Source organism: Xenia sp. Carnegie-2017, unplaced genomic scaffold, assembly GCF_021976095.1.
Source record: "Xenia sp. Carnegie-2017 unplaced genomic scaffold, XeniaSp_v1 HiC_scaffold_24, whole genome shotgun sequence".
NCBI lineage: Eukaryota > Metazoa > Cnidaria > Anthozoa > Malacalcyonacea > Xeniidae > Xenia > Xenia sp. Carnegie-2017.
Window position 1 is genome coordinate 1,136,655 of NW_025813487.1, and position 20,616 is coordinate 1,157,270.

At 33.5% G+C, this 20,616-nt stretch overlaps 1 long non-coding RNA gene across 1 annotated transcript; it reads right to left on the minus strand.

Moving 5' to 3' along the window:
• Positions 1 to 10,891: 10,891 nt before the first annotated feature.
• LOC124450977 lies at positions 10,892 to 18,377 on the minus strand. Its single transcript, XR_006950292.1, has 3 exons — positions 18,280 to 18,377; positions 11,765 to 11,961; positions 10,892 to 11,574 (listed from the first exon to the last, which is right to left on the minus strand). It is a non-coding gene; the product is annotated as an uncharacterized LOC124450977 (long non-coding RNA).
• Between the last annotated feature and the right edge of the window lie 2,239 nt (positions 18,378 to 20,616).

A 20,616-nucleotide genomic window follows, 5' to 3' on the forward strand; every position in this document is an offset into this window, starting at 1 on the left:
ATTTGTTAATGCATGAAATCGTAAATTTACCTATCTATTTGCAAAATAGTTTCCCTAAAGCAAAAAAGACCCTGCACACATTTTGCTCTGTGAAAAGTATCAAAAAGAAATGATCAGCCCCATCAGTACCCATGATTTGGAGCAGAGCTTGTTATGTTCTATTTGCTGACAACATGCAGGGAAGACCAAGGAGTAAAGATGACTGGAAGATGTTATTGACCAGGCAGAGTCTTAAAAAAATGATAATGCTGTAAAGATAATTGATTTATTGTCTGCCTTATCCAGAGTTATTTAATTTGATCATGGTCAAATTCTATGGATGGAGACAATGGATTCACTAAGGATGCCTTGAATGCTTTGAAGTTAAAGTTCATGAACCAAAGAAAGATGGCAAGGTTGTGTGTGTTTTGATGCTTAATGAATTGTTAATTCACAAAGATATAAAATGGGAAAGCCATAAAGTTTGTGTCTATGTAAACATTTGTACTGAGATTGATGACTTGATGCAGATGTGAAGCATCAAACTGTATAAGCCATTGGGTTTTATATAACTTAATGTTTAAATCATGTCATATCTTTATCAAAATATTTTAGTTGAGTGTTGTATAAATGTTACTAATATCTAATGCACTACACTGAAGCATTAAAGATTCAGTGATGAAACTTTTAAAGTTACTGTACTGTATATTTCTTCATTATAACAGTTTTTGCTTTAAGAAACAGTTTGAGCTTATTTACCTAGTAAAGTACAGAATGGAGATTTATCAAATGCATTATTGCTACTTTTCTAACGAAAAGTTTTTCACTTTTCAAAGCTTTCCTACAAATTTTTTGCTTCTTATTTCTTTTCATGAGATTGATGATATATGGTTAATATAATCCTAATAACTTTATAAGCTTCTAGCATAAAAGTACACTATAGGTATTTGATTCATTTGGTTATATTGCCTTGCTATGACATATCTACTTGCACTTCATCATTCTTGTATGAACAAAACACCAGATGTGGATACTCAGAGAACAAAATGCACTACCAACTGCTTATGAAATTTATTATTGAGGTGAAAACTGTGTTAATCATTCAAATTGTGTACTTATTTGCAAATATAGGAAAAACAAAACATTTACCGATCAATTTCGGTAAATCTCAGCGGCAAAGGACGAAATCCGCCATTTTTTTGGCGTCATCAGATATCTAAGATAGCCGCTCCAGTTATTATAGAACTCAATGGTGATGACGAATGATGACGACAAATATTTTTTTGGCTTCAATTTTTGGCTTCGGTTATCATTCCAGTTATTCAAATGTCGAGTTCACTGGGCGGATTTTGGTGGTCAAAACTTCCACTTTAAAAATTTTTTTCAATATTCACTCCCTCCTGATTTCAAATACTGTTTGTATGAACGAAAACAAGTGAGAAAAAAAACAATTCCGATGCCGACAGCATATCATGTGAAAATAATGCTTCAGCATTGCGTGAAAAACACAGTACAGACAAACATCAAAATAAAGAAGATCGACGGTAGAGAAACGCATATTTTGGATGTAACATTTAAGTTATTTTATGACATTTTAGCCTTTAAAAAGTGAAAATCAAACGACATTCGTTACTAGACCTGTCAATCTCGTCAAACCTATACATTATTTCATGCTTTTGTGTGTTTGACTGTTTGTAAACAGTTTGGTGCACCTATTTTTCTTGCTTCAAATGGAAAAATCTGTGTAAAAATGCTCCTAAGGAAGCGAGAAAATGTTTGCTTCAGTCCTACGAAATAAGTCAACTGAAAGTTTACCATGGATAAGTATCATATGTGTATTGTCATTACCTGATAAATCTACTGAAAACTCATAAAGAAATTATGTTGAACTAGAAGAGCTACAAAAAAGAAAAAAATTCAAAACACCATGACACTGTTGCTTGGTAATTTGTATTTTGTAAACAGCTTGGCAGAATCTTGGATCTATTACTGAACAGAACTACATTAATTTTCCATTGAAATTACAAACTTGGAAACTAAAGTGCTTCTCTGACAAAAACACTGTCTATTGCTGCATGAAGGCAAAATAGTTATTTGACAGAGTATGTGAAGAAATTTATCGAGTTCTATAGAAATTATTGTGCATTACTTACAGTTTTTTTGGAATTGTGTAATATATGTCATGAACAAGATATAATTTCTCAAAAATGCTAACCCCTTTGAGCACTACTACTCTTCTGTTTTGCTTAAACAACTTACAGCTAACAAAACTAACATTTGGGAATTAAATGATAAACAACTTGTTAAATCTTTGTATTTTACATCAAGCCTTTGAATTAGTTCCTTTTATCTCTTGGTAAAAAAATATTAATGAAAGACTTACAAATCAAGTTTCTCGAAAATAGTATTTTGTACAAAGAAACTAAATAATTGGAAAGGTCATATGTTGAAGACAGACTTTGCTTCTTTGACTAATTTGCTTGACCAAGAGGAAATTTAAATTTGTTTACAATTTGTTTAAAGAATATTTTTATTGATTTCTAGTAATTCTTCATAAGACACAAAGAATTTCTTTGCCATCTATTTTTGCTTCTTCTACATTCAACTTCATTGTAACCAATGCATCCAATGTGAATTTGTGGATCACCTGGAATCATACCAAGTATGGATTTAATGAGATGAGACAATAATATGTTTAATTTTTCATGCATATTAATGATATAATCATAAGCTACTGTAGAACAAAAATTTCAAGGTAGAAACAAATCTTAGCACATTGTTCAACACACTACTTTCATTTACAGAAACGCTAAGTAGTACTTTAAAATTGTTTGCATAAATCCAACTTTCCAATCTCATTATAATTGTCTACACCATACAGTCAGTCAAATTGAGCAGGCAAATAGTTTAATAGTTATTTTTATTATACAACATATACCATGGTTTTCATTAATTTTGCATGGCACTGCATTCAATTTCAACACAACTCTGTTGTAAACCTTCCCTTCATCTTTTCAAAAAAAAACATGAACAAATTATGCCCCATTTTTGGGAGGTAAACTCAATTCAAATCAGGAGAGTTTAGCTTGATGCCTTGATCATGATACAAGATGGATGCAATACTCGATAAAAATTGACAGCTTCGCCACGTCTGGCGAGCGATTAAGTGAAGAACAAACAAGACTGGACCAAAATAACTTTAAATTAAAACTTAGTAGTAGAAACACTCTTCAAGTATCGTGTTAAAAACAAAATAGTAAAACTGTGCTACTTACCGGAGTCAAGAAATGTTCCTTTTCTGTCGCTATTTCAGCATCCGCAAACCACAAAAGTTGGCAGTTTAATAAATAAAGTTTTAAAAAAGTGTTTATGTTAGGAAAATAAATAGTTTTGATATTTTCTATACTCGCAATCGTGGTGGTCAAATCAGGGTGGGCGACAAAAATTTTATTTCATGAAACCGCGTCTCTCCGCTGACTTTGACCACCAAAATCCGCCATGTTTTTGACCACGCGGCCGCGCGCTAATAATTTATACTAATTTTGTTGACGTTTCCCCTCCAGTTATTATAGAACTCGATGCTAGAAACAGGAAACATTGAGTTGTCGTACTTCATGTAAGAAAAGATATAATATCTTTTAACAAAGGTTCCTTTGATGAGGTATAGGCTTCTCTGCTCTAGGTTAAATTAATTTCTCATTTGGCATTTTCGGTTTTTTGTTAAGTAATTTCAGTAACATGTGTTAGTTAAGTTGTAAAGGTTACAAACGTCGGTATCTTTGGTTAAAATGGTTGAACGAGCATACAGATTTCGAGTGGTCTCCTTTGATTTTGGTAAAACCTTTGATTCAGTTTCAAATAACGTCGTAGTTTAAAATTTTTCTTTTCTAATCTGACTCCAGTTACTTGATGTCTCTTGCTTTTTTGTTGATCGCATAAGTTTTTATGCTTCGTGCAATTACTTAGCGACATTTTTTTCTCTTAGAAACTCAATGAACGCTTTTTAAAATAGACTATTTTGTTGTAATTTTTCTTCAGAAACTGAAATATTTTAGTATGCATTTAAAAAAAAAATAACTAGTGAAAACCAGCTATTTACTTGCAGCACTTGGCCTCTTATATTGACAACAAAAAATTGAAAGATTTAATCACAAAATCCTAGTTTAAACATGATATTTTTATTTATCTTCAAATTGTAAAAATAGACCACCGTGATCCATTATAATAACCTGATATTCATGCACACTAAATTTAAAACTTGTCAACTCTAATTACGAACTATAAAACCTGGATCATGTTTCTCCATTCTCCTCTTTTGTATCTGCCCCTTTTCCATATTTGTAGAATGTAGTCCGTCTTCATAGTCCAACATAAATGTTCATACATGTTATACAATGTTCTTTTAATAACTTTTTATCATTCCATTTGTGGTGTAACCTCAACACTTAACCAATACAGTACAGACGTCATGGACATCCTTTCTGAACATATTTCCGATTCTAAATTTGACCTTTTTAGTCGCGAATAGTAAAATCCTTCACACTACGAAAGCTTAACAAGACCTGTTAAATTCTTCCATATATATCTTACTTCGCCTGTTCACCAGTAAATACACAGCTCTTACATTTCCTCTCTATAAAGTTAAAGCGACTTGACTGACGTTAAAGTAAACACATACGAATTTAAATACTTCAACACTTCTGAAATTGACGTCACGATAAAATTTTTTACTTTTATTGGCTCGAGGTGCATATGACTTTCAAACATGCAATCATTAACCCTCTAACGTCTTTAAACAAAATTTTTACGCTCGTTCCAAACATCGAACTTTATACTTGTGAACTAAAATAAGGCCCTGTTTACTGTATAGAATTGCTATCGTTGCAGGTTAAATTTTCTATAAATTAAAAGTCAGTGATATCGTTAAATGCAAAAAACACAATTAAATTGACTAAAATCTATCAACTTAATAAGCATTTACTCCAAGCTGTTACCTCTTGAACCCAAATGAAGATATCTTGATGGGCAAATCTGGTACATAGTGTAAACGCAGCCAAAGCCTTAAATTTTGTCAAATGAAGCCTCAATGTAACATGATCATGCAATTAAGAAAGAAAAGATGTTTCATGTTTTTACACAGGCTTATGTAAACCGAGGAGAACTTTGGGAGAACTCAAAAGCAGATCAGTGCAAACCGGAGACGAAAGGTTGAGGGTTGCATCTGCTCAAGAGATTGCCTTAATTTTATTACTCTGTCCTTAGTTATCCCTTAATATTTGTAAAGTTAGAAAAAATTAAAAACTTAAGATTTTAAAATTTTAAATTAGAGAAGAACTTGTAAACACATTTATCATTAATTCATGTCAATATTTTACTGTATATAATCTACTTATATTTAAATAAACTATCACTGTATCACATTACTATCATATATGTTGTATCATTTACATAATATTGTCACCAATACTGAAGATGACATCACGAAATGTTAAAACATGTTTATTTTGAAGAACTCCAATGTTTACCTTAGTCATCTAAAGACAACAAAATGTACGCTATGCGTACCTGTTTTTTATAAGATGCCCCAAACTTAGAACTAGAAAAATCTGTGGAGTGTTTAAAGCACAAGGATCTTTAAAATCATTAGTAAAATGTTTCTTCAGAATAGTGACCTGGGATATACCAGGCGGAAAGCAAATTCTTATTATAAATAATAAAGCCCAGGGATAAATGGAATTCACAAGGAAACTCCATGTCTGTATATTTTGTGATTGTGTGTGTTTTTGTTTCTTTCGTGATTTCCACTTATCCCACTTCATACCATCTTATCCCACTTTTACTTTCACCTTTTTCATCTCAACATGTAATATAATACTATGTAAATACTTATTATATATATAAATACCTATATACTTGTAATTCAATATTGTCTGATGATGTCTTGAGAATTAAGAGGAAACGTTACGCTACTAAATAAATATTCCTTTTTATACGTCATTTTTGTATTGAATGGCTCTTTTAAAAGCACTTTGCTGAGCTTAAATATTTATAATAAGTAAAATGTTTATTGTTATGTTTACAATTGTCACAAGTTGAAACTGTACATTTAACGTTGTATAAACCCCAACATCAGGATGATAAATTTTATTTTAACCATTGAAGACAGAAAGTGAGAATTAATATTCTTCAATATTTTAATCAAGAAAATATTATCCAAAAAAATTTAATTTCTTAATTCAAATGAACTTATGTCAAAAACGTAAAAGTTTTATTGATTTTCATCACAGTTATTGACATGACGTCATGATGATGTTTTTTATACGGGAATTTTTAACATTATATAAAATTTTGTTTCTTTAAGTTCATTTGTACATAATAGAGGAACAAAAATGGTCTCTCACATTTTTCAACTAATGACCATAAAACTCCAGAGCAATGTTCTATAACAGGACAGACGCACGGAATTGAACTCACAGAAAATTCTTTGTTTTTAAATCACAAACGAACGGAGAATTATTTGAATATTTACCTGAATATATCCCTGAATGGGCAAATAAACAAATTAAGAATGCCTAGTTGAAGCATTGGATGCATTTGAGCAAAAAGAAAAGGAAAAAATCCGGTTTTCAAACATTGATTTGCCCGGCGGCTCGTGGCCACTCAGTTTTTATCACAATGACGTCATACCAGTGTATCTATAACTGTATAGACAACTGTTAAATGTTATCTATTTGTTAAATAAAAATAACCAAATTATCTAACCATACATTTTTATTAAAAAGTAAATCATCAACATGAAATTTGTTCAGAGATACAATACATAATAATAAGTTTGACAGAGCATCTTACAGTAGTAGTTTAATCTAGAGAATGCCCTGTTTAAATGACAATTCATTTATGAAGATTACAAGTAGAATCTTAGAAAGGAATAAACAAATATTCATGATCAATTAGTAAAGAAGCGCTCTTTTTAAATACAAGTCATTTGTGTTATAAAAAGCAATTATACATCGTTTCAGATTATTGCAAAACATAGATGTTTTACATTTTTTAATAGCAGGAGGTAAGACATTGCAAGAAATAGTACCGATAAATTTAAAAAATCGTTTCCAAAATTGGTCCAAATTTATTTTTGGTAAATATAAATAGTTTCTTAAAGATTGCCTGGTTGAATAAGTAAACTTCTTCAGTAGAAAACTATAGTAGGTGGAAACAAGCAATCATCCTTACGACCATCAACATCTATGTGCAATTTTCTCAACAGCTTTTTGAATTTACTATTAAGGTTTGAGTTGATGTATTTATTCAGGAACATTAAGTTTTAAAAATTGAATTCGGCAATCTATATTGTCAACCAAAGCTAAAGTTCCTGTGTTGGAATGAATAGTTATATTAGGCATAAAATAATCTCCTTCGCGAAATTTAGCGCACGTTTCACCACTCTTTAAATCTACAGCACGCAATGACTCAAAAGACACTACAATGCAATAAGATTTGTGTACGACTAGGTTGGATTCCAAATATAATTTACCGACATCATGGAAAATGGCATTCACATCACCATTCTCGTGAACATTAATTACATAAATGCCCATACATCTGATGCCTTTGCAAAATGTTATGACTGCTTGTTTACTATCACTTATACAGCAAGTGAACTCTAGATCATTTACAGTTATCTGTTTCCAAACAAATGTTTTAATGACAGCTGTTATGGGTATTTCTGCAGTATGCCAAGGTTTTAAGTAAAGTTCATTGTTGTTATTTTCCCATTTCCATAATGTGTATTCTGTTTTGTTTACAGTTAAAATAACAGAATTATCAGGTGATACAGCTGCTGCTTTCAATTCAAAACTGTCGACAGGAAGTCTTTTGTTGTATTTTATCTCACCCTTGGTAATTCTAACAACTTGAACAAAACCTTTATGGTCTTGACAAACTAAGACATCACCAAATGTTAAGATTTTCTTAGGTTCAAATCCAAAGTTAACTTGCTTTGCTTGAGATGAATCTACAAAATTTTCAGACGAAGTTGATATCTTCAAAGATGATCAGAACCATCCCATATACACAGTAAACCATCTGACCACCAACATCCCCATGCATTCTTCAGTTGCATTGGTACAGTTTGAATAATAGTGCAACGTTCAATGCTCCAAATACGAATGTTGACGTGATCACCAACAGCGAAAGCAGCCAAAAAAGATCCATCCGGCGAAAAACAACAACATTCAATTTCAGATTTCTCAAAGATAAATGAAGGTCTCCAAAGATGATCAGTTTTGAAAATTTTAAGCTTGGAAAAATACGGCACAACATAAAATTCCTTAAACGAGATTGGATGCACTTTGTTAAGATTCCTACGAAGACATTGACAACTAACATTTGGTAAACAAAACTCGATTTCTCCTTGATTGTTGTATTTTGTCAACTGAGTGATTTCAGAAAGCTTTACAAGCTGGCTTGTATGATAATAAAAACAATTACGATAATGGTGGGTTGTCTTTGAATTTGAAGATAGTGAATACCTATTTTTTCTTGCCAAAATATCGATTGCCTTTGGGAATTGAAAAACATACGAACGATATCCAAAGACTGTAAAAAAGAACTCTGCATATTTATCGGTGCATTGTAGTTTTTGGTAATCAACAACGCAGCGTCGATCAATTCTTTGCAAAGTTAATGAATTCCATGCAGTGAACTTAAACTGAAAACCTTCATCATTTCTTGCTGTAATAAACAAACCTGAATCTGAGAAAGAGCAACGATCAACGACATCATCTGACTGTAAACATAATAACAAACGTCCATTGTTAACGTCCCACAACTTTACTTCAGTAGATCCATCACTAGTTACCAGTCTATTTCCGGTAGGTGAAAAGGAGCAACGACAGATGTTTCCACGTACAAAACACGATTCGTTTGATGTTGTTGAATTGTGATAGATGTTATACCGGGACATAATTTTGCTTACATTTAACTTATTTAACCTTGAATCATCGAGTGCAGTGCCAAGAGTGAATCGTTGTTTGAATTCAGGAAGTTCAAAAATTGATATTTGACCATTTTCATATCCTACAGCAAGAAGTTCGTCATTGGACGACACACAAAGAGATGTAACGTTAGCACGCAAGGAGACAGTCAAATGATGATGGTTTGTTAAATATGTTGAGTCTAAATCCTCAAACCAAACAAACTTTCCTTGTTTCAATAAATCCCTTGCCAATAATCTTCTTTCGTTTTTCCTATCAATTCCGTTTGCAATAATTTGTAAATAAATTAAGCTATGACCAAACTTATATCTCATTCTCATTGACTTCATCAATAAATGAAATAGTAGCTCCTCAAGTACATCTTTTTTCAAGAAAGTACGCCGCTCCTCAATAATTTCACGCAATTCAGAGTCAATGGTATACATGCCAATGTCTTCTACACCCATTAACCTTGCACAAACCACTTTGACATCAACTGCCCAACTAAAGTGAACATTTTCGCCACATTCTATCATATGGTGGACTCCATTCTTCAAAGCATATTTAATCATAGCAGTGTTCATCTGATCTTTAAAAAGGTTCATCGACTTAATTTGTTTAAACACTTTCTCACAAGCAGGCCATAAAAACTTATGACCATTTTTTGGATCAACTGTAAACTCATGCTGTTCGTAACCATCTGATTTCAACCAATCAATTAGAGATTTGTGATACACGGTCAAATAATCATCGTAAATTGGCAAAATTTGAGATAACGGTTCAATGATTTTACTGCGGACTTCAAACTTGATGTCATCAGAAAAACCTAAAAAGCTGAACAGGAAAGTTAATGGCAAAAACTCCCGAGAGGCAGCCAACAATTCAAGAAATTGCACGAAAGTAGTTTCTGAGATAACAGATTTTTTGGTACTTTTCTTCGTTAACAATTCTGTTACTCTTTTAAATTGCTTTGTGTAAACACGGCTTAACCCACTAGGGACCAATTGATCAATTTTCTCGTATGTAAGCTCAATTTCTTCTTTCTTGAAGCTCAGTTGTGCGTGATAAGCGTAAAGAAATGATCCCTCACACTTTTTAACTAATGAGTGAAGAAGGTAGCGATTTTCCTGCACCTGATCATTCAACTGATGTCTCAAATACTTGTGCAGGTCTTTTTCGTTGTTTTCATCACGAGGTTTTGTTGTAATTTCCACAGGATTCATGTCTTTAAACTCCTTTTGAACAGGAAGTTCTGGACGACTGGTGATGAAGATTTTAATCCATTTAGGTAGTCGGTCAAACTCTTCTGCAATCAATTCCAACAATTCACTTTTGCCATCAACTTGGCTTTCATCTAAGGCATCAATAACCAAAAGCATTGGTTCATGATCTTCCAATGAATGCAATGGATTATTTAATAAAACAAGGAATTCATCGGTGATCGATTCTTTGGAATTGTTTCTCTGTAATTCTTCATTCAGTTTACTTTTAAAATTTGATATTGTATCACACATGCTACTAGCCAATGATTCTATTAATTTTCGAGGATTTCTATAATCTGATCGATTATATCTGCAGAAATGACAAGCTGCAAGTTTCTTCTTTTTAGAATAACGTCGACACACCTCAGCAGCAAACACACTTTTACCCACACCAGGACCGGCTATTAAAATCATGACATTAGTAGCATCTTCACTTCTATCTTTAAACCAAGTGTTGAGTTTTTCAAATAACCATTGTCTAGTGCCTTCAAGATATTTCATGTTAAGATCTTTTATAAGACCGTTGAATTTACACTTTCCAAGCTTTTCGACATCTGAATATGTTTTGTCCTGTATCGTTTCTCTTACTCCAACAACATCAGCTTTTGTTGACACGATTTCTTTAATTTCCTCCACGTCATTTTTTATATTTTCCACATCTTCTTTTGTTTTCTTAGCAACAGTACACCAGTTTTTTAACATTTCAATATAATTTGCTTCATCAGGACTGAGACGAGCTTCCTTCAATTCATCTATTTCAGTTTGTTGAATACCCAGACCAACCAATGCTTTTGAAATTTCCTGCCACAAATGCTCAAACTCACTGTCATCTACACTAGTCGTGGTTATGTGACTGTACACTTTGTTTCGATAAAACTTTATTCTTGCAATATTTGCTGAGATTGAAGTATCTGAAGAGAAAGGAATATTATCCCATCCACCATGTGGCGCTGTTAGACAACATATGTTACGCAATAAGACAGTCAATAATGAAATATCAAAGTTTTGAAGGTTTGGCAAACCAGTTGATGGGTAAAGAAGGTCCCATTGCTCTTTGTTGATGACGCTTCTTTTTCTTAATGATTCCAATGTAGTTTTATTTGAGGCTTTATTAAGTTCATCGCTTAGGTTTGACGAACGAAAATTTATAATAAACTGCAATGTTGTTTTCAAAGCTTGTGTTCCTTTATTTATCAAGAGTTTACTTAAACGAGATCCGTTTGCTTCAATCTTCAGTTTTTGAGGTGGTGAAGCCATTTTCAAACAAGAAGTTTATTTAGAATATAATGCTGTAAATACTCTGAATTACTTTAATGAACAATGTTTGGTTTTAATCGAGAAGCCTTTGTTTGAATTTCAAACTAAAAACGAAGAAAAATAATGGAAAAAAATAGGTTACAAAACTTTAAAATTAAATAAATCAACCGCCAACTGAAAAACTTATATCAAAGTTCAAATATAAAACGTTAGTAAAAGCTGTGATAGTGATAGTAAAAGCTGAGAGTAGCTAAACAATGTTTTAAAATCAATGTTTTATAGAATTTTACTTACCAAATATGACCCAAAACGACTATTTCTACGTTTCAACACTTATTTCTTCGTTGCACAACGTAAATTCACAGTTTTATAATGAAATATTTCTTCATTTTTGTCTTTCGTTGTATTGTAGTGTAGACGTGTGTATTCAAATGTAAAGGATGGGCTCATCACGAGATCATTCTGATTCACTTCCTTGTAATTGGATACAGCTGAAATGTAGACAATAATCATGTTCATTGTCCATATATGGTTCTCACCAGATTTATGTTTCTTAAATAGACTTTTATAATAAATTACCAATATGATTCTGAAAAATTATTAGAATAGAAAATAGGCCAAAATTTATCTAAACATCGATCCAAATGGCCATTTTTTGTCAAAGTATGAGTTTCCAAACAAAGATCAGCAGTTATAGTCAGACAATAGCTGGTACTACTTGAGTCAGTCATTTTCAAACGAATAAAAGGATCATTAAAAAAATACATAAATTATGTTGAATTCTTTGTGGCTTTAACCGTTTTGTGCTCATAAAAATTGGAAAAACTGAAAAACAGCAAAAGAAATGAGCAACAGACAGTTTTTCTGGCAACGTGACCTGGCTTGTCGTAAATTTTATAAATTTATCAATAATAATATGGACGATGTAAAACTTATCAGTATAAAATAATATACGGCAAGAAATTTTCATAAGTAATCAAAACAAGTGAAGTATCTTTCTCTTTCTGTAAGCACGAACATTACTAAAGAAGTAAAAGCATGGTAAAATGTGAACTATTTACGTTAAATTACGCACATGCATTTGTCATGAGAAGTTTAAAGCATTGAGTTGCTAAGGAAGACCTTCTTTCCAATCGTGGCAAAGAGGAAACTTTGTAATTTTATCTTGTTGAATGTTTAGTATATATAGAGGCTGCAAACGCTGTTTCTGGTTGTTTCAATACGCATTTTTGATGGTCGCATTTTATCGACGCATTTGATGAATGCATGGTGACGCATTGAGATAAAGTCTTGAAAAGACGAATTGGATACGCATTTTTGGATATTAATACTCGTGGTAATAAACCAACGTTTGTCGTCAAAAGAATCGTGATTTAGCATCCCGCACAACAGAAAGCTTAGGTTGTGCGACAATGGCACTATAAATCTATAATTCCATTTCGTCACTGTTCTACGTCACTAGGAAGTCATGTGAGATAGAGCGCGCGATATCAAGATCAGTTCGAGCGTAGATTTCACAGCGATCAGTTACAAAAAGTTCCTTTCCACACTATATTACAAATTTCTTGAATTATGGCTTCTACAAGTGAAGAGTATACGACAAGAGATGATGTCGGAGATGAAGCAGCACTCCTGGGTTTTGCTGAACACGATGATCAAGGTGAAATGATGGAAGAAAGCGAAGAAGTGCAAGTCACATCAAAGAATTTGAAGGTGGCAACCACCCTTTGTAGGATGAGTGAAGCAATGACTGCAATGAGTGAATCTTCTAGTATCTTCTACAGTAGAATCTACTCGTAAGAGAAAAGCAAGTGCTTTAATTCCTTAATCAGGGCATGATGCAGATTGTGAAATCTTGTCGGCACAAAACGAAGAACCTTCGACCAAGCGCAAATCTGAAGCAGAACAACTAGCAGTGGACCCGTTTCTGGAAGACATTTTGCAGACTCTAGACGAAACCGAGAAAACTTCACCAATCGAAAACGAGAAGCTCGCCTCAATTATCAACCAGCGTTGGCTGGATAAGCTTAGTGACGAGCAATTGAAGAAAAAACGGGCTAAATATTTTAGGCCTAAGAACTGCGATCCCATTATTGTACCTAAGGTAAGCCCCTAAATTTGGGGAAAATTAGACCGCACAGCTAGAGGGCGTAATTTACAATTGTGTGCCATTCCATCAGATACGAATGTTGGTCGTGTAGCAGCACAAACCACGAATGATCTGTTGGTTGCTCGAAATAAGGGCAGCGAACTGAATATTGATAATCTTTTTCGTATGAACGCTGATATCATAGCGATCCTGGTACATGTAAGTTTTGAATTGTCTCAACGACGATGTGACGCTATACGTCCCAATCTCCATCGAGAATTTAGTACTTTATGCGCATCGCATGTTCTCATTACGGAATATTTGTTTGGAGATGAATTGCAAACCCAAATTAATCACATTCGCACTTCCAACAAGATTGGCAACGCGACAACAAGTTCTTCTAATACCACTTGGCAGCAACATTCTAAACAAGGGAAACGACAATGGCGCCCTTTTTTATCCTGTCATCAGGGCAACACCCCTATCGGCCGAAGATGAAACAATTCGAGAAGAAACGATCGGACACAATGAATGATTGCAAGTAGGAAGGACTGAATTTTTAAAAAATTTTAAGACTGTACAGGTGAACCAGTATTCTTCTTTTGTACCCACGCTAATAGCGTATTTAAATAAAAGCTTGGAGACCTATCAGGCTGGCAGCATATCATATTTTTCAAGTGCATGGGAAACACTCACTTCTGATAAGAAAATCTTAGAGACAGTGTCAGGAAAAAAATTGAATTTGACACAATTCCGATTCAAAGAGCTTTACCCAAGCAAATACAGCTACCCGAGGTTGAAATGAACAATATTGATTTAGAAATAAACAAATTACGCAAAAAAAGCGTTTTGCAGATTTCTCACCCTGAATCGGGAATTTGTATCTCCAATTTTCACTTGCCCCAAAAAGACAGTTCTTTTCGCATGATTCTTAATCTGAAATCCTTGAAAAGGCCTATCAGATATCACTACTTTAAAATAGAGTGTGTTTGGTCAGCTATTAGGCCTATGAAACCAAATTTTTTCTTGGCATCCATCGATCTCAAAGATGCTTACTATTCTGTACCTATTCACCCAGCATATCAAAAATTTCTTAAATTTTGGTGGAGAGGGAAACTATATAAATTGGTCTGTTTTCCTAACGGCCTAGCCATCTGCCCACGAAAATTTACAAAACTCCCTAGACCTGTTTTTTCAAAGTTACGTCAAAAAGGACATATTTTGGTTGGATTATTGATGATACTTGGCTGACACATATGCTTCCTGCGTTTGGAATATTCGAGATACCATCTGCTTATTTAGTAAAGTGGAGTTTTACGTACATCCGGATAAGTCAGTTTTAGTTCCCTCACAAGTAATTACTTTTTTGGGTTTCCGACTTAACTCCGTTCTTATGCAAATATCTGTGACGACAGATCGAGCTGAGAAGATAAAACGCATGTGTCATGAGTTGCTACAAGTTTCTCACCCAAAAATAAGAGATGTTTCTCCGGTTTTGAGCACTCTCACTTCGAGTCTCTTGGGCGTAATGTACGGTCAGTTGCATTATCGCTGGCTGGAAATGGATAAAAGCGATGCCCTTAAGTTAAACCGGGGTAATTTTGACAAGACAATGACCTTGTCTTTAGAGGCCATACATGATTTACGATGGTGGCAGTCATCAATATGCACGACATACAGGCAAGTTACTCACAATGTGTAGTGTTGCATATTTCAGTTATGTGTATTTTACCACTGCCTAGATAGTACAAGTTAACTCCTTTTATATATTTAAGCTTTATAACCATTAACATAACTAATAACGTAAATCCTATTAAATTAACATAAATTAATAAACATAACACAATGAACCTAGCATATGCCTAACAATAGATGCGTCGTCGACAGGGTGGGGCTGCTCCCTAAATGGTGTATGTGCAGGGGGTAGCTGTACGCTCTTGGAGGCTTCAAATCATATAAATTATTTGGAAATTCTTGCGGTATTGTTTGCCCTTGAGTCGTTTTCTTCAGAACAAAAGGTCAGCATGTTAAGGTATTAATTGATAATACTACCGCTGTAACTTGAATTAATCAAATGGGCACATGCCACTCAAGGTCTATTCACAAGTTGACATGCAATGTTTGGACCTGCTGCATTTCGTATGATATTTGGTTGACAGCAGCGCACATTCCAGGATTACAAAATGTCATTGCGGATGGAGAATCTCAAATATCACGCAGAAACAGAATGGCAGTTGAACTTGACTCTGTTTACGTGCGCCATTCAAAAACTAGACGTAACTCCGAACAATGATTTGTTTGCGTCAAGGTTGAATAATCAAGTGAAACCCTATGTTTCATACTAACTTGTCTCGTATGCTATATCTGTCAACGCCTTTACGATATCGTGGGCCATTTATACATTTCATGCGTTCCCACCTTTTAGCATAATTTCGCAAGTGTTACAAAAAATAGTACAAGATAAAAGCACAGGACTAGTCTTAGTCCCTAACTGGCCAACACAAAGTTACTGGCCAGCTTTAATGCAGATGCTTATAGCACATCCTGTTGTTTTACCTAGAGAAAGACTGATCTTAACTCTTCCAGCGCATTCGGATCAAATCCCCCCTCTCCATACAAAACTGGAGCTACTACTTTGCCCTTTATCGGGGAACTCCTCGCTGATAGAGGCATTTCACCAGAGGCTTCTCAAATCATCCAACAGTCTTGGCGGACCGGTACCAAGAATTACTATTCTACATACCTTAACCGTTGGCAACAATATTGCAACGCAAACAATATCGTTCCTGTCGCGTCCTCTGTAGAAGAGAGCATTAATTTTCTTACAAAATTATACCAAGAAGTTTATCCTACAGCGGTATTAATACTGCAAGGAGCGCCTTATCTACTATCCTAATGCTACCAAGTAGCATCTCGTTTGATACACATCCACTCGTTGCTAGGTTTTTAAAGGTGTATTTGTTGCTAGACCAGCTCTTCCTAGATATACCATGGTCTGAAACGTTTCAGTGGTATTCAAACATCTGCGAAATCTCCACCCTTCGAACGATTTCAGTTTGAAATCATTAACACTAAAAACAGTAATTCTTTTAGCTTTATTATCTGGTCAGCGATGCCGAACACTTCATGCATTGGATATTTCTCATATGGACAAGAAAGATCGAATAGTTTTTCATGTGCACCAACTGCTCAAAACATCTAAACCTGTTAAGCATGCTGCTCCTTTAGAATTTCGGTCTTATCCACCAGAGCCTGAGTTATGTGTATTTAATTACTTGTCCCTATTTCTAAATTCCACTGCACCCATATGAAATGGTGCAAGACAACTCCTATTGAGCTATCAAAAACCTTATCATTCGGTCACTTTAGCGACCATTTCCCCATGGTTAAAATACGTGTTAAAAGATGCTGGTATAAATACTGAGGTTTACAGTGCACACAGTACTAGAACTGCATCAACTTCTGCGGCAAACGCATTGAAAATTTCTATGAACACTATTATGAATGCAGTTACATGGCGTAATGAACAAACTTTACAAACTTAATAAACCAATTGAGGCGAAGAACTTTGGCAATGATATACTCTCTGCAATTTGTGAGACATGAAATGTGAAATTTCAATTATATTGTTTTGTGATTAGTTATTGCTCATGTCCACATTGCTTTAAAATCTCATATGACTTCTTAGTTACGTAGAATAGTGACGAAATAGAATTAGAAAATTAAACGAGAGTTACCTGAAGTCGAAGTTTGATTGAAATTCTATGAGTTACTGTTCAGGAACTAGGAAGTCACCCACCCAACTACTAACTTGCTTCTTTTCAAATGATGTTAAATGCTACTTGCCTCCCCAATATGTATGTGGACATTCACAAATTTTTGAAAAACTTATCTTGATATCGCGCGCTCTATCTCACATGACTTCCTAGTTCCTGAACAGTAACTCATAGAATTTCAATCAAACCTCGACTTCAGGTAAGTCGAGTTTAATTTTCGAATTGGACATGTTCCCCTCTACATAAATTTTCACGTATTCTCATTTTTCTATAGACAAGTATAGTTTGTATAACTCCTACGGTATAAAAGTTCTGGCACCCACACGCAACATTTGGTATTATTGATAGTAGATGTCAACTAGATACATACAGAAAATGTACTTAGAATTAGATATAAGTAAAGTATCATTACCGATTGTTCACGTTTATATCCAGATCGCAATGACTCGAATATTTTCCATAAAGAGTTAGAAGTACTAATAAATTACGCGTTCGTAAGTTTACATTAACAAAAATATTGTTTCGATTCTTGGGGACTGCCACTAGTGTCAGTTACAGTTTATTCTGCTGTTATTCTGCTTTTCCCCATACGTTTGAACAGGTTTTACTGTTCCTTTACCATCCAGCTTATTTTCAATAGTTAGAAAGTTGGTATATCAACTTAAATATGATTTCTCATGCATGTTTGTTCATACATTATCGAGATGCTTTAGTAGCAAATTTGTTATGTAAAGTTAGTAATATAGTTTCAGAATCTCACTTTACTTTCAACAAATTATCTTTGTTTTAGCAATAAGACTTCATATATGACGACCGTGTAGACAAAATTATGCTTGCTTTAGTTCTTTACATGTCGCATACATTACAAAGACGAGAGATTTAATATAAAGTACGCGACCACATAAATATCAATATCACTAAAAAATAGCGATCTTAATTCATACCTTATTGTTACAACAATCTTTTATCCATGTAAGTTTTGTTTCATAAACACATTTAAATAACGAACGAAGATGAAGAGTGAGCCAGGATTTCCTTTAACAAACAGTATTATAAAACATTTATGACATCTGTGTAGAACATTCTAGTTATATAACTAAGTATACATCACTGACTAAAAACAATTGTTATAGAAATAAAAATACATAAATAAGAATCTCACGCAAAGTACATAATAACATTGAGATTAGTCAAATTCCGAAGGACTACTGCTAAATATTATAAAGTTTCACAAGTTTTAACGCAGGAATAGATGATCACTGATCTAAGACAAGATTTAAATGTCAATGATTATGACACGATTTTGAAAGCTGTAAACGGATTTTTTTACTTCATTGAGCAAAAATCCATACATGCATATTCTTGCACAAGTCAGTTCATATTATAAAGAACCTTTATTATTGAATAAACCATTGTAACTTACGAAAACATTTCAAACATCAACCGCACGCAATTATAATTACTTAGCTATGAGAAAAAACACTGTCGATACAACAGTAAAGGATGTAATGAAAATAGTCATTAAGATAATGCTAACCTCAGATGTGCAGTGACGCTGAGAAGCACATTGTAGTTTAAAAATCTCAATCTCAAACTATCTATTATCAAGAATAATCTCTGTGTATTTGGTGTTATCATTTCTCTCTATATCATTGCGAATGTATTTGGTATAGACATAAAACATCTCACTTCATGGTAGGAAAGAAAATTGTCGAATGGTGTGTGCTAATATTATTAGGCTAAGCGTATTACCGTGAGTAATGTAAAAATTTGTCTCTGCTCATGTTTAAAGCAATATTTTAAGTAAAAAGGACTCCTTAGTGAGATGAAAGAATCATGGAGTTTTCATCATGTACGCAAATCACACTTCCATACTGTTTAAAATTATTTTTATTTTCTCGCTAAGTCGGTTGATGCGGAAGATTAAAAAAATTTGTCTCAGAAGATCTGACTGAGCACAAAACTTGCGTACATATTTCTTTCAAAATATATGCCATTATATTTATTAAACGCAGTGTTTTGGGAAATATACCCAAAGGCCGAGAAATACAAAATAAACGTGAATATTCATGATAGCTACAATAAATAATGTTATTACAAATGACTTCCTTGGCCCCAAATGTGGACACTGTTTTTTTTCCAACACAAAACGAAATGGGAGGGAAAACCGGTGGATCTGGTAAAAAACCCTCCAATAAATAAAAAGATCAAAATTTCGAAAAATTTAGTAAAATTTTTGTTGTTTTAAAATGTTTCATATTTTTGTTGTTTTCAATGATCCCGATGATCTACTTTAGCATGCAGCGTAGTCAGACCGTAGCTTCGTCGTTCGTATCTTAATTTGCAAAGCGACAAAAAAAGCGGCGACAAAAAAGTGGGCTGACTACACTATTTGTTTGTGTTTGAAGAAAAGAAATGAAATCATATGAAAAATTCATTCAATACGTTCGACCTGATCATTCACAGACCAACAAACAATAAAAAATGAAATGACCAAAGTGACGTCTCGTGACTTGCATACAAATTATTTTTGATGTCTACTAGATTTCATTCTATCAAAATTTCTATGTTGCTTTATTAAGACCTTCATTAATAGCTGGCTTTCACTCGTGTGTTTTGTCCGAAAATTTAACAATCGTGAAAATTTAGTTTTACGGAAATTTTTAACGGTTGAATTTAAAAATGCGTTATGCTGATTAATAGTATGCATAACGAAAGTCGCAAGTGGGAATCTTTCAATAAGGATGCTTGTTTCTTCGTGCTTCTGTCCAACTTGAACGTTCATTCAATGTCTAGTTATTACGCCTACAGACATAGCTACTCTATAAAAAACACATTATAAATGTCAGCATAATGAATGAATAAAAACAGAAATTATATATTTTAAAAAAGAACAAAACTTTAATACCTGATTTTCAAGCATTGTCCTGGTCCGTCTGATCCAGGCATCTTAGTAGGTCTCTTCCACTTTTTAACAGCGCAGTTTTTACGTGTATATGGTAACGTGTATCTTGTAACGTGTATATCGTAACATATTTATCTTAAAAATTTAATGAACCCTACTTGCAGCATTGCAATTTTGTTTATAAACGTTTAATAAATTTATAAAAGTAGAGAGTGAAAGCCAGCTATTTTCTCACAGCAATTGACGTCTTTTATCGACTTTTTTTAACTAATATGGGTGTTTTTCATGATTATAATTCAAATTATAAAAATAGACCATCGGGATCATTTTTGAATATCTCATGCAGTTACTCATAGCTATAAGTTAATTTTAATCC